Here is a 14556-nt window from a genome sequence, read left to right on the forward strand (position 1 = left end):
CATCTTACAGATAATTGCAGGAACCTCTCATCTGGTCTCCTGCTGCTCCCTACTGTCTTTTGTCAGAATAGCTGATGACATGGTGCTCTTACAATGGAAGCCAAATCACTTCAATCTGCTCAAAAACTTCCAACGGGTGGGGCGCCGGGGTGGCTCAGTCGGTGAAGTGTCCGCCTCTTGATTTCAGCTCAGGTCATGATCTCAGGGTCATGAGATCGAGCCCTGCCTTGGACTCTACACTGGGCAGCAGCCTGCTCAGAATTCTCTCTCCCTCTCCCTCTACCGAATCCCCCCTGCACCCCCCAAAAAAACTCCCAATGCTTTCCCATTTCGTTAAGAATAAAAGTCAGTTTTACAGTAGTCAATAAGACCCCATACATTGCTTATGTTTCTGAAATCACTGCGACTACTCTTCTTTGTTCACTCTGTCCCACCCACGACAGCTTCCTTGCTGTTGCTTCTATCTGAAATACTCTTCCCGCATGCATCCACTTGGCTCACTCCCTCACGGCCTCCAAGTCTATGCTCAAAAGCCGCATTTCCCATGAGGTCTCCTCTGACCATCCTATTTTTTTTTTTTTAAGATTTATTTATTTATTTGAGAGAGAGTGCGCAAGTGGTGGGGAGGAGGAGAGGGTGAGAGCCTGACACGGGGCTTGATCTCATGACCCTGAGATCATGACCTGAGCCGAAATCAAGGGTCCGACGCTTCACCGACTGAGCCACCTAGGCACCCCTGACCATCCTATTTAAACTTACGAATTTTCCCATATATTCTCTTGTTTTATTTTTCCCCATAGTACTTACTAATGTCAGACAAATAAAGTTCACCTTTGTGTTTATTACCTGTCTCCCCTCACAATTAAGTTCCAGTATGGCAGGGATTTTTGTCTGTTTTGTTCACCGCTATAGCCTCAAAGTTCAGAGCTGAGATAAAACACACTCTAGGTATTCAGTAAGTATTTGTGAATTTCTATTTGCAAATCACCAAACTGCATGTGACCAAATAAAGAATACATTTTAGAATTCAAAAAAAAAAAATGTTTTCAAGTAATTGTTACCATGAATAAAAATGAAATAGAAAATTCACAATGCAGAGTACAGTATAGACTTAAATCTGAGTTGAGTATTGAGAGAACTGTGGTCACATTTATAATTAAACTTACAGGCTTTTTCTGTTTTCACTTTTATTTGCTTACTTTCTAAAGTAATCTTTGTCAAAACAAGCCCTTTCAGGTGTAATTATTGTAATGAATCTTTTTGATGCTCTTAAAATATCTAGATGCAAAAATAATTCTCTTACAATTAAGTGGAAAATTCTATACAATTACCATATATCAATTTTTAATTCCATGTTAATTTCATTTTAAAGTAATGTATGTGATTGCTCCAAAAATGACACACAGCTAAAGGATTCTTTATTCTGTAGCTAGAGAACGCCATCTGGCTCAATATGAGAGAAACCACACTATTATATCGAATACTGTTACAAATGGAGTATTCAGTGTTTCTAAAGGAATTTCCTTCATAGATGAAATAAAGGTGTGGCATTTAATTGAATTCATTTAAGAAACACTTCCTAAATAAAAAATTACATAGACATAGTGAAGTAAGTTAATAATGTTAATAATAACGCCATCAGGTAGTTCTGTTCTACACGAATGCCATATTTAATCTGTACATAAGTCCCTTAAGGTTGGTAGATACACTGTTATTCCCATTTTGCAGGTGAGGAAAACTAGAGCACTGAAAAAATAAGCCACTTAATAGGAATCCTAGTAGAGTGTGAATTCAAACTGGAACACACCTTATCAAGCCCACATGCTTAAGTGTGACACTACCTGCCTCTTCTGAGACAGCAAATATCAAGCAAACCCACCTTGCACGCCTGTCAGAGCATTAAAAATAGGCTGATATCTGCCTTAGAGGATTTACAGTGTAAAGATGTGGGCCCTCAATTTTGATGGTACATCATTTTATTAAAAATGAAGATGCTCAGAATAGTCAGGTTATTCTAATGCAGTTTCATATGTCTCCATTAATTTTAGAAATTTTATTTACTTTTAAAAATTTTTTTTAAGATTTTACCTTTAAGGGCGCCTGGGTGGCTCAGTTGGTTAAGCGACTGCCTTCGGCTCAGGTCATGATCCTGGAGTCCCAGGATCGAGTCCCACATCCGGCTCCCTGCTCGGCAGGGAGTCTGCCTCTCTCTCTGACCCTCCCCCCTCTCATGCTCTCTATCTCATTCTCTCTCTCAAATAAATAAATAAAATCTTTAAAAAAAAAAAAATTTTACCTTTAAGCAATTTCTACACTTAAAGTGGGGCTCGAACTTACAACCCTGAGATCAAGAGCCGTATGCTCTACCGACTGAGCCAGGCAGGCACCCCTAACTTTAGAAACTTTAAATAAAACCTAAAAATGTTAAGTTATCAATAGAACAGTTAGACTGCATAAGTCTTTTTTTTTTTTTTTTCCTTTTTTTTCAAAGATTTTATTTATTTGACAGAGAGAGAGGGAACACAAGCGGGGGGAGCGGGAGAGGGAGAAGCAGGCTTCCCGCGGAGCAGGGAGCCCGATGTGGGGCTCGATCCCAGGACCCTGGGATCATGACCTGGGCCGAAGGCAGACGCCCAACGACTGAGCCACCCAGGCGCCCCAAGTCTCTTTTTTTTTTTTTTAAAGATTTTATTTATTTATTTGACAGAGAAAGACACAGTGAGAGCAGGATCACAAGCAGGGGGAGAGGGAGAGGGAGAAACAGGCTTCCTGCGGAGCAGGGAGCCCGATGCGGGGCTCGATCCCAGGTCCCTGGGATCAGGACCTGAGCCGAAGGCAGACACTTAACGACTGAGCCACCCAGGCACCCCACTGCATAAGTCTCTTACAACAATCATGAATCTGAAATTCTGTAAAAACTTTCTCAAAGAAGACCCAAAGTTTCTCTTCTTACAGTAAGATCATCAAAGAATGATTTCCAAGTAATTCATGATTTATTAGCAACTTTCAAATTCTTCCATCCACTCAGCAAACAATGATTAAGTGCCTAGAACCTACCTAGGGAGGGATCCAAAAATAGATAAGGTATATTTCATGTCTTCCAAGTAACTGGAGAAAATTTAATGGACTTTCAAATATTATTTTGAGGTAAAAATTCTCTTAGTTAGGGAAACTCAATTTATACACACTGAATATCCAAACGCAGTCTGTGCCCAACAACCACGGATCTGCTATCCTTCCACAAGGGACAGTCTCCCAGTCAGCAAGTAAACTACTCTAGGTTAACAGTTCCCCCTGGGGACTAGTACAGGAAGACCTAAATTGTAAAAATGCCTTCGGTCTTCCTCCTCAAGGGAGATCAAGGACTCATAGACTACAGCTCACTTAATCTACACCTTTTTATTTTCATTCCTGCATACCCTCCCACTTTAATACTTGCCTCCCTTTTCTGTCATTTCTTGGTTCAACAACTTAGAGAAATTCTCTACCCACACCCGGCTTCCCTAAACATCCCTTCAGTCCACACATAAAATAACAAATGATCCCGATGATAACAGATAAACATAAAGGTAGTGTTTAATCGGTACCAGTACCAAATATTTTTAAAACCATAAATTTGAGGTTAAGTTCATCATTAAAATCAGCACCATCATCTTCTGTGGCTCCTGAAAGCCACCGCAGGTCCCTTTAAGAACTCCACAAGTCTCTTTCTACCTCTTCAACCACATTTAGCCATATTTGCTTCTCCCGGAGTGCCAGGATAAAGATATCCTATCAATGACTCTGATAATCATATGAGCACCGTATTGTAACTGACTGTTCAACTCGTCTGAAAACCGGGGCACTGGCAGAACACAGGAGAGCAGAGTTCAGGGCAAACCCTGTGGGAGGGCGAGGGACTGACTTCTCCGTCTTGTCTAGGGCTGCACCCCTGAACACACCGTCTGGTAGACATCAGGAACACAGTCATTTCGGTGGGTGGGGCGGAGGAGAGAAGGATGGAGGAAAGAAAAGAAGGAAGGAGGGGCGCCTGGGTGGCTCAGTCGGTTAAGCAACTGCCTTCGGCTCGGGTCATGATCCTGGAGTCCCGGGATCGAGTCCCACATCGGGCTCCCTGCTCGGCAGGGAGTCTGCTTCTCCCTCTGACCCTCCTCCCCCTCATGCTCTCTGTCTCTCATTCTCTCTCTCTCAGATAAATAGATAAAATCTTTAAAAAAAAAAAAAAGAAAAGAAAAGAAAAGAAAGAAGGAGAACGGAAAACAAAGAGAAGGACTCCGCAAATTTATTATGATGTTTGAGTTGGTGGCCTAATTTAATCACATTATCACATTGTAAACATTGTTTCTATGCTATTTGAAACTGTCTCTGAAGTCAGCATGGACACCAAGGCAGATTTTAATGCCTGTGGTCTCAAAAATCCCCTTAGTACATTCTCCCACTGGATCACTATGTAGGATCATTTTTATTACAATAGTAATTTTCAATATATCGTGTTTATCTGCAATACACTGTGTTCTCCAGTTTACTTTTGCAATAATCCGTTAGCAGTGGATATTTTAATAGTGGTTACTGTCATTGCACATGAATTATTGACTCAATGCTGTAACACGTGTGACTGTCATGCCATTTCCATCGAAATAATAAACAATGAAAAAACAATGTTTTTATGAAGCAGAAATTATTAAACAGGTTTTTAATTAAATAATTTAAGAGTAGTGACACATGGCGATGATTAATTATGACCTAAGTAAAAAATAATAATAATAAGTCTTCAAGAAATTATTGGGTTTTTAAATATGATCACAAGGTGACATGTCATTTCTATTTATATTTCTATCTCATTTATTTTCTCAGGTGTCACTACTGACTTCTATTAGAAATCTGTATCCACTGGTCTATGACTGATCCCAGGTGTCAAAAACAGATATTGGATGTCTGCAGGAAATCTGTGAAGCAATAATTCTATTCCGTTCATTTTCGATGCAGGAAAGAGTCATGGGAATGTGTTCTACATGTGTATTCTGACTGCTCCGTGATTACCACAATCCAGCCTGAATTTCTGGAACTCCCCTCCTCATCGTGTCCTTACGGTCTGAGCTCTTTAATTTTATACTTTGCCATTCTAATATTGTTGGTATTGATTTAGGTGACATTGTGAAAAAAGAAATCATAATTCTAAGTCACATTTCTCGGTTGTCAAACCTGGTGACTTAAATCAAGTATTTACTGGCTGTCTTTTCTGTCCCTCAGCAGTTACTGCTTTCAGCTGCAGCAACCGTTCCTATTTGTTGTAGATCATCAGCAAAAGATGCCACCATTTCACAGTCTTATCAGAATATCACAGAAATTAAGATCCAGGTTAAGTTTCCTCAAGACTAATAATGCCTTTCTCTTACAGATTCCCTTGGAAAAAGTTAATTAGGTCTTAAAGGTAAAATGCTATGTTTTAAATACCTGCCTAAATCCTTCTTTGGGACGTGGGGAGGGTTGTTGCCCAAAGTACCTCAGGTAAAAACCTCCCCTGTCATAAGACAGTCCCAAACCCTAGCACACTGCTTCCCTATTTCCCCATTCCACTACACATTTAGTCATTAATATGTATCTGGATCAGTTCTTGCCCTCCTAGCCCATAATTATTCCTATTTTCAGTCCCACCACTCCCATCTTCCCCCTGTGCGTCCCTTTTTCACCTGCTCCCCAAACTCTGTTCACCCTTCAGAACCCAGTTTAAATTCCACCTCCTCAGTAAAGCCTTTTTCCTTATAGTCTTGTTTTAATTAATGTCCCTCAACCCAAAAGTCCAGTAGCCCAGAGCTGCTTCTTATCCAGCCTGACTTTCAAAGCAGCTCTAAATAGACCCTTAACATTGGTTGATTAATGTAACAGACCCATGTTGAAAATGATATTTTAGGTTTAAAGGGAAAAAAAGAACATATTTCACTACTCTAGCCATCCCTTAAATCCTTCTACTTGTCATGTTTACGTGCAGTTCGCAGCCCACCCAGATCATGGCTTAAGAAATACTGAAATGTCTTTTTGAATAAATTATACCTTCTGCCCTGATGTGAATGGTTTGACCTAGTTGCAAGTTAACATTTCTAAATTGCATAAGTCGCAGATGCTGCTTTAAAAAAAAAAAAAATTCATTCACGATTAGATCATGCATTCACTCATTAGAGGAGGCCATGATAAATGGGTTTTTAAGTCTTTCTTCCTCCCTGGTCTTTAGTTCATGAACAATTTGGTATTTGGATAAAGTTTTTAAATTTTCTGTTGTTCATACAATATAATGAAGCCACATTACTCACTTAAAATTCACTTTAAGCACAACTGAATATTTAATACATGGAAAATTTTAATTGAAGGCAAAATAATATTCTACTGACTTCAACAATCTCTATCTCAGGATTGGTAGCCACTAGTGGCAATTTGGACTTACTGTTTTCCTGACAGCACCTTACTTTTAGAAAATAATGACAGAAATACTCTTGGGGCGCGTGGGTGGCTCAGTTGGTTGAGCATCTGACTGTTGGCTTCAGCTCAGGTCATGATCTCAAGGTCATGAGACTGAGCCCCCTGTCAGGCTTGCACTCAGGCTCAGCGTGGAGTCTGCTTGCCCCTCTCCCTCCCTTTTTGCCCCTCCCCTCACCACACCCCTCTCTCAAATAAATAAGTAAAATATTTTCTAAAAATTCTCTTAATATCATCTTGTGCACTCCACATAACAATTTTTGGTTATTCCATTTAACTGACAATATTTACTAGTACTTCTATGGGGAGATGGGCTCCACTGAAGAACAAGACAGAGTCCTCTTTTAATAGGATAACACTGACTTCAGGGTCTAATGAAGACACTGTGGGCAACAGGCCTTTCTTACAGACCAGGTCTTCCAGGAGCTTCTCAAAAAAATAAAGAAAACCACACCATATAATTCATTTTTCACAAGTTCATTCCCCAAATTCATTTACGTTAAGAGATGGTTGACATTTTGATCAGTAAGTCAAAGGCAGCTGAAAATGGTAATGATCCGACACCTTTTCCCTGAATTAAACTGCTTTTCAGAAAGGCACTTTGAAATCATACCTAATTGGAACTAAAAAGGCAAAATATTTATTTACAGGTGAATGACTGAATATTTGGAAATTATAGAGAATAAAATGAAAAATCTACTGGTAATAAGAAAATTCAGTACAAAAATGGTCAAAAACTAAAAATCATATTAATAATGGCAATTAACATTTGTTTAGAACTATGCATTAATTCCTTTAAAATATCATCTTATTTAAACTCTAAATAATCCCTATGAGGCAGCTACAACTATTACCTTCTTAGGAGAAAGTTGGAGCAAGCAACATGCCCCAAGACACATACTATGTTTATGGTTTGTTAAAGTTAACATGTAAATTACAACAGCTTTCTTAAAGTGTTAAAACAGACAGAAAATATAACTGAATACAAAGTATAATCAAAATATCAAGAAAAAAAGCCTAAAATATTCAGGAAATAATGAATTAGAAATCCATAGTACCTATATGAGGAAAACTAGAAAATGCAAATAAGAAACAGAGAAGAAAACAAATAATCGAAGAAATAATTTGTTTTGAACAGAAAGATTTAAACATACTAAAAATATCAATTCTTCCTAAATTAATTTTAAATACAATGCCATGCTAATCAAAATCTAAATAGGAAATGGTCTTAATTTTGAAAAGAAATTCTAATGTTTATTGGAAGACTAAATGTACGCCACGTGTATTATCATGCTTTGGTAATTAAAAGAGAGCAGTACTGACACAGGAAAAGAAAGACAAATCAATGTAATAATATCATTGAGTTACAGGCCTAAGTATATATTGAAAATTCATTTGTGATAATAGTAGCACTTCAAAGCAGTGGGGTTTAAAAGATGGATCATTCAATAGATGCTATTGAGACAACTGAAAAGCGATTTAAAAGAAAGGGAAAGATGAGTTCCCTACTCGATCCCTATGCTAAAATAAATTTTAGATGATTAAAAAGTATAAATGCAAAAAATTAAACTACCAGAAGAAAATATAAGTGGATATTTTTCTCATATTAGTATAGAAAACTTAAACACAATCCGTGATAGACTTGATTCCCTGAAAATGAAAAAAAAATAATTATGCATATTTGAAAGAAAAATGACAAACTGGAAAAAATTATTTGCTATATAGATATGGAAAGCAAAGATTACTGTCCCTAGAAATACAATCAGCTCCTAAAATAAGAAAAAATTACTACCCATGGAAAAACTGGCAAAGGATAGAAACAGACTAGTCACACACACACACACACACAAAAGCAAATGACCATCAAGCCAATGAAAATACTTCAACCTTATTAGAAATCAAAGTAATACAAATAGGAACAAAATAATTTCATCACGTCAATTTAGGTAAAAGCTAAGAGGATCTGGAAATTGCAATGGTATGGGGTTCTCAAACAATTACCTTGGAACAGTCTTTCAGGTGAACAGTTTAGCATTTTCTGTTAAAACATAATTTCACACTGACTTAGAAATTCTCTCAAAATGTATTCTGAGGGATAAAATATATACAAAGATATATGCATATGGATGTAAATCACAGCCTTGACTTTAATAGCAAGAAAAACAAAAAGAATCTAATTGTCTATAACCAGGGAAGTAGCTAAATAAATCAGGATAGGATGCATCACAATTGTGATTTTTAAGTATTTAGTGGATTTAAAAGATGTTCATTACATTTTTTGACTAAATAGCAGATCTCCATCATAAACAATTTACCCCCAAACAAGTAGGTGGAAGAATAATGGAATAAAAAAGAAAAAAAGAAGCAGAAATTAATGAGTTTGAATGGAAAAACAAAATAGGAGAAATACTCAGGACTGAGCGTTTTGGGGAGGGGGAGTAGATTAAATGGAGGGTTTTCTAAGAATATAAATTGCCAGAATTAATCCAAGAGATGTAGCAAGCTGTACAACATAAGAAATTTAAAAGTCATCAAAGATCTATCATCCCAATGGTACCAGACCCAGTTGCTTTGGGGCAAGTCTGCTGAATCTTCATGGAACATAATTCTTTAATCACTGGCATAGCCCTCACACCCAAACATAACGCAAATTGTAAAACCCTAAATCAGTCTCATTTATGAATATGAATATAAAATTCATAAAAACACTGGCAAATGAAATTTGCGATGAAACAGGATGTATTCCAAGATTGTAAAGCTGTCCAACGTTAGGAAATAGATGAAAGTAATTATATATTAGTAATTACATATTACACTAATGGGTCCAATGAATATCACAGAACATCTATAACAGTAAAAAAAAAAACTACATGGTAACTTTCAAGATAGTCCTGCTACTTAAAAAAATAATCAGCCAACTAGTAATAAAAAGAAACATACTTAACATGATGAAAACACTTGAAATGACAAGCACTGTGCTTAAAGATGATACCAGAACAAAGTTTTTGTATAGGGTGACTAGCTCCTTGGAACATTATTAAAAAGTTAAGGGTGGAGAAGTAGGAGGAAATTCTATGGTCAAGAAAATTTTTAAAACTTGGTTTGATTTTTAAAAAGTTTCTCAGAAACTCATGTGCACAGCATATCATAAGTGGAAAAGGTAAGTATAAGACAACCTCATTTATGTTACAGGGTATATAGATGGCCTCACTGGGTGTTTGTATATGATTGGAATCTGAAATTAAACATATGTATGTACATGAGGTAGAGAGACAGGTTTTTTTTAAAGATTTTATTTATTCATTTGAGAGACAGAGCACAAGCAGGGGGAGAGGCAGAGGGGGAGGGAGAAGCAGACTCCCCGCTGAGCAGGGAGCCCGATGTGGGGGCTCGGTCTCAGAACCCTGAGATCATGACCTGAGCCAAAGGCAGATGCTTAACTATCTGAGCCACCCAGGCGCCCGGACAGACAGGTTTTAAAGAATCATAAACATGACATGGTGGTGATAAAACACATCTCCCAGTTTTTCCATTCGCTTCCCTTCAAAAGATGGATCCTCAGTCCCCACTTCTTCAGTGTGGGCGAAACAAAGAAGGTGGTTGCCCGTATGGGGTTAAGGAGTAGGAAAAGGGTGTTAAGGACATTAGAGGGGGTGATATGTTTCTGGTATATCTTTTTGTGTACTTTTAACTTTTGGAAGCATATTAATGTTACTGATATTCAAAAAATAAAATTAAATGAACAAGGACAGGCAGGGAGGACTAAAACTGAATGCAAACTGAAACAAATCATCCCAAATTGTATTTTAAATGAATGATATAACCACACTGCAACATCAAAAAAGGAGGAGAAGAGGGAGGGGGAGAAGAACTTACACAATTTATGAAAAGTGTTCTTAGTTGGAAGGAGGGAAGGGGCAGAGAACTTGGTAAACAACCCCAAATTCATTTTATCAGGCTTGAATCAGAGTGTTAGGGCAAAACAATTCTGAAACTATTTGAGATACATTAAAGATTTCAACAAATGAGTAAATATACTGAAGTTGTTGGGAGCTAGGGTTCTTACCATGGAAGAAGAGAGATACAGATAGGAAATGGAGAAACACAAAGAAAAACTCTATGAGGGGTATGGTGTGGACTCAAGATTTCTAAAATATGTATGTGTAAAGGTATGTACATGCACACATATATACATATATGGATTGTGAATGTATATATGCATGTATGTATAAAATATGCATGCATACATTTTCTTTTTTAAAAGATTTTATTTATTTACTTGAGAGAGAGAGAGAGACAGCATAAGTGGGGGGGGGAGGGGCAGAGGGAGAGGGAAAAGCAGGCTCCCCGCTGAGCAGGGAGCCGGATGGGAGCTCGATCCCGGGACCCCAGGATCATGACCTGAGCCGAAGGTAGATGCTTAACTGACTAAGCCACCCAGGCACCCCTGCATGCATACATTTTCTAGCTCTGTCTGCTCAAAGGGCCTAAAAGCAGATTTCCCAGAAGCAAGGAACAGACGCACCCAGAACCTGGGTTTCTAACATCATTCCCCACTCAAAAAGAATTCAGGGCTCCTTGGGGAAATGCTGGATCGGGAAGGCATAAAATAAGCCCATAACACCTAATTGTGTCATAAAGTAAGAACTAAAATGAAATGGCTGGCATATCACAAAGACAAGAGCCACATTGAAGAGGCTCCCACACCCATTCAGACAATTTGAGCACCAAAATAACTTTTACAAAAGTAAAGAATTATAAACCAGAGGAAAAAAAAACAGGAAACTATGAGTTCACACCAATAAGTAGATAAATAAATGAAAAAGAAATTGCTTATATAAGAAGGCCAACACTGGTGGGTCAACACAGAGGGAAGATCACCATTTTGCAACAACCACGGTAAAGAATGATCAATGGATATTAAGTCTAGGTAGGAATATTTTGATGAGGAGCAAGATCTTTGCACGGAAATAACATGTTTTCCCTCATATAGCCTCTTAATAGGAAGGGGAAAAGTAGTATTTAGAAATCAGCTAACACCTTGAGTGGATGATCAAAATTAACATCAAAACTGAGGAGCAGAACTTCGGCTCAGGTCATGATCCCAGGGTCCTGGGATCGAGTCCCACATCGGGCTCCCTGCTGGGCAGGAAGCCTGCTTCTCCCTCTCCCACTCCCCCTGCTTGTGTTCCTGCTCTCGCTATGTCTCTCTCTGTTAAATAAATAAATAAAATCTTTAAAAAAAAAAAAAAAACTGAGGAGCAGACAGTTATCATGTGCCTCCAGATGTGAAACCCTGAGGACACATCACTAGTTAAGAAATATTCCAGCAGGGAACACACAACTTGCATCTAAACACAGGAAACATCACACAAACATAACACAAGAGATGCTCCATTTTTGAAAAAAGAAAAAGAAACTATATTTAAAAATATCAATGTCATAAAATATGAACCATTCCAAATTTAAAAGGACTAAAAAGACATGACAACTAATTGCGAAGTGTGATTCTGGGCATGGTTCTGCACTGGAGGAGAAAAAAAAATGCCATAAAAAAGGTAACTGGATCAATTGACAAAATTGGAAAACAGACCACAGATTAGATAAAAAATATTGGATCGATGTTAAACATACTGAAGTTGATAACTTCACTGTGGTAACATAGGAGGGTATCCTTATTCTTAGAAAATATATACTATCTTATAAACAACTCACTCTCAAATAGGTCAGAAAAAGAGTGTGTGTGTCTGTGTGAGTCCGTGTGTGAACCAAAGAGGAAGAGAGAGAGATAAAGACAGAGAGACAGAGAGACAGAGAGAACCTATATCTATTTGTACACACACATTAGATAAATGATAGCTAGCTAGCCAGACAGGCAGATAAGACAAACAACAAAGCAAATGGTAAAGGATATCTTAAAGTTCTTGCACTAATTCTTAAAACTTTTACATTAACTTTAAATAATTTCCAAATAAAAAGGTTAAAATGTATTTAGCTTGCTTCTACTTTTACAAGAAAAGCTTTTCTTTTAGATACTTACATATTCTCCCTGAAAGCTTTTTTAGGTTATTACTGTTTTCTTGATGTTTTCTTACTAGATAGTGCATATATAAACTTTAATATTAGGGGATCTATCTGAATTAAAAATCACAAAATAATGAAGCTCAAATATAACCTCAGTGCTTAAAAAGATTCAGGTAAGTTAATGTAAAATGTAAATTAGTAATTTACCCATTGGTAGATACCACTACTAAATGAACAGTACAAAAAAGATGTTATTTAAGGTAACGATTCACCAAAAAAAACATAATGTATTCCTTAAACATTTTACTTCTTTTTTTTTTTTTTAAGATTTTATTTATTTATTTCACAGAGAGAGAGAGAGACAGAGAGAGCAGGAACACAAGCAGGGGGAGTGGGAGTGGGAGAAGCAGGCTTCCCGCTGAGCAGGGAACCTGATGTGGGGCTCGATCCCAGGACCCTGGGATCATGACCTGAGCCGAAGGCAGACACTTAACAACTGAGCCACCCAGGCGCCCCAAACATTTTACTTAATTCTTATAAATGGACATTTACACAGGTATCTTTTGAAATAGAATGAAGGATTTTTCTTTGAAGATGGTCCAGGAACTCAGTCTTTTCTCTTCCCCACATTAACTACAACCATAGAACATCATCTACAAATTCCACCACTGAGTTTCATAAGGGAAAGATTTAAAAATGCTGGGGCTAAAGTCTCCTAAATTTGTACAATCTTTAGAGCTATGTCTCCTATACCCAAGTCAACAGAAAAAAAATATATATATATATTTAGAAAATGCCTATATTGGGGTGCCTGGGTGGCTCAGTTGGTTAAGAGTCCAACTCTTGATTTTGGTTCAGGTCATGATCTCAAGGTCGTGGGATGGAGCCCCATGTCAGGCTCCATGCTCAGCGGGGAATCTGCTTGAGATTCTCTCTCCCTCTCCCTCTACCCCTTCTCCCACTCACTCGCACTCACTCTCTCTCTAAAATAAATATTTTTTTTTAAAAAAGAACATGCCTGTATCATATCTTTCCAACACATTTAACTTACTTTTCATAGCAACAACCACAGTCTTTTTCTTTATGCATTTATATCTTACCAGTTTATTGTTACTTAATTATATTATTACAAACACAAGTACAATTAGCGAAAATATGCAGGTAGCCAATGAGCAGCCGTGCATGGGCCTCCTACAAAGTAGCTGAGTACTGCCAGTCAGTCCGCTTCCAGAGGAAGTGGGGGATACCTGTTAATCCACACGTCTATTAAGTAGAGATGAGCTATGAAAGTGTCTGGTAGATACCCAAATGGGGTCACCTCCACCAAGTATATAATGAAAATATTTGTCTGAAACAAGTGAACTAATAAGCACTGCATGAATAGCTTTTAGTTTTCTAGACGTGCACAGGGATTAAAGTGACATTTGATCAAGTTTATAGGCAAGTAGGCTCAGCTTAAGAGCTTCCCTGTTTTCTCATAGACCAGCAATATGAGAGAGCAGAAATGTCTGATGCTAGATAATATAGTTTGAAATGTGTGCCAAGTAGTCAAATTTTAAAGTATTTCATAAAAAAATGAATGTACAAATAAAAAGGGAATAGCAAGAACATAGGACAAAAGGGGAGTTAAAACTCTGACTTTGGGGCGCCTGGGTGGCTCAGTTGGTTAAGCGACTGCCTTCGGCTCAGGTCATGATCCTGGGGTCCCGGGGTCAAGTCCCGCATCGGACTCCCTGCTCAGCGGTGGGTCTGCTTCTCCCTCTGATCCTCTTCCCTCTCATGCTCTCTGTCTCTCATTCTCTCTCTCTCAAATAAATAAATAAAATCTTTAAAAAAAAAAATTAAAAAAAAAAAACAAAAAACTCTGACTTTGCTCCTCTCCCATAAAATAAATCCGAGCATCCGTACTTTCGAACATGTACACAGCTCCCAGATGCAGGAATTGGTCTCTTCACAGAATCCATAAAAGAGACTTCAATTTTCCAACAGAGTTTTTGGAAAAATGTGTTACCTGTGCAGACAGTCATATTCTAAAGTACACCCAGGCATGGCTGAAGTCTG

At 37.9% G+C, this 14556-nt stretch overlaps 1 protein-coding gene and 2 long non-coding RNA genes across 8 annotated transcripts in view; all 3 read right to left on the bottom strand.

The window, feature by feature from the left end:
* CDK14 (cyclin dependent kinase 14) overlaps positions 1-14556 on the bottom strand; it is a 511224-nt gene that overhangs the window by 427041 nt on the left and 69627 nt on the right. The window lies entirely within an intron of this gene.
* Positions 910-2468, bottom strand: LOC145716415 (uncharacterized). The gene is made up of 2 exons (XR_014139051.1): positions 2297-2468; positions 910-2088 (listed from the first exon to the last, which is right to left on the bottom strand). It is a non-coding gene; the product is annotated as an uncharacterized LOC145716415 (long non-coding RNA).
* On the bottom strand, positions 10945-11913 carry LOC145716579 (uncharacterized). The gene is made up of 2 exons (XR_014139368.1): positions 11739-11913; positions 10945-11555 (listed from the first exon to the last, which is right to left on the bottom strand). It is a non-coding gene; the product is annotated as an uncharacterized LOC145716579 (long non-coding RNA).

This window comes from Leptonychotes weddellii, chromosome 12 (assembly GCF_054177405.1).
Source record: "Leptonychotes weddellii isolate Sample4059 chromosome 12, ASM5417740v2, whole genome shotgun sequence".
NCBI lineage: Eukaryota > Metazoa > Chordata > Mammalia > Carnivora > Phocidae > Leptonychotes > Leptonychotes weddellii.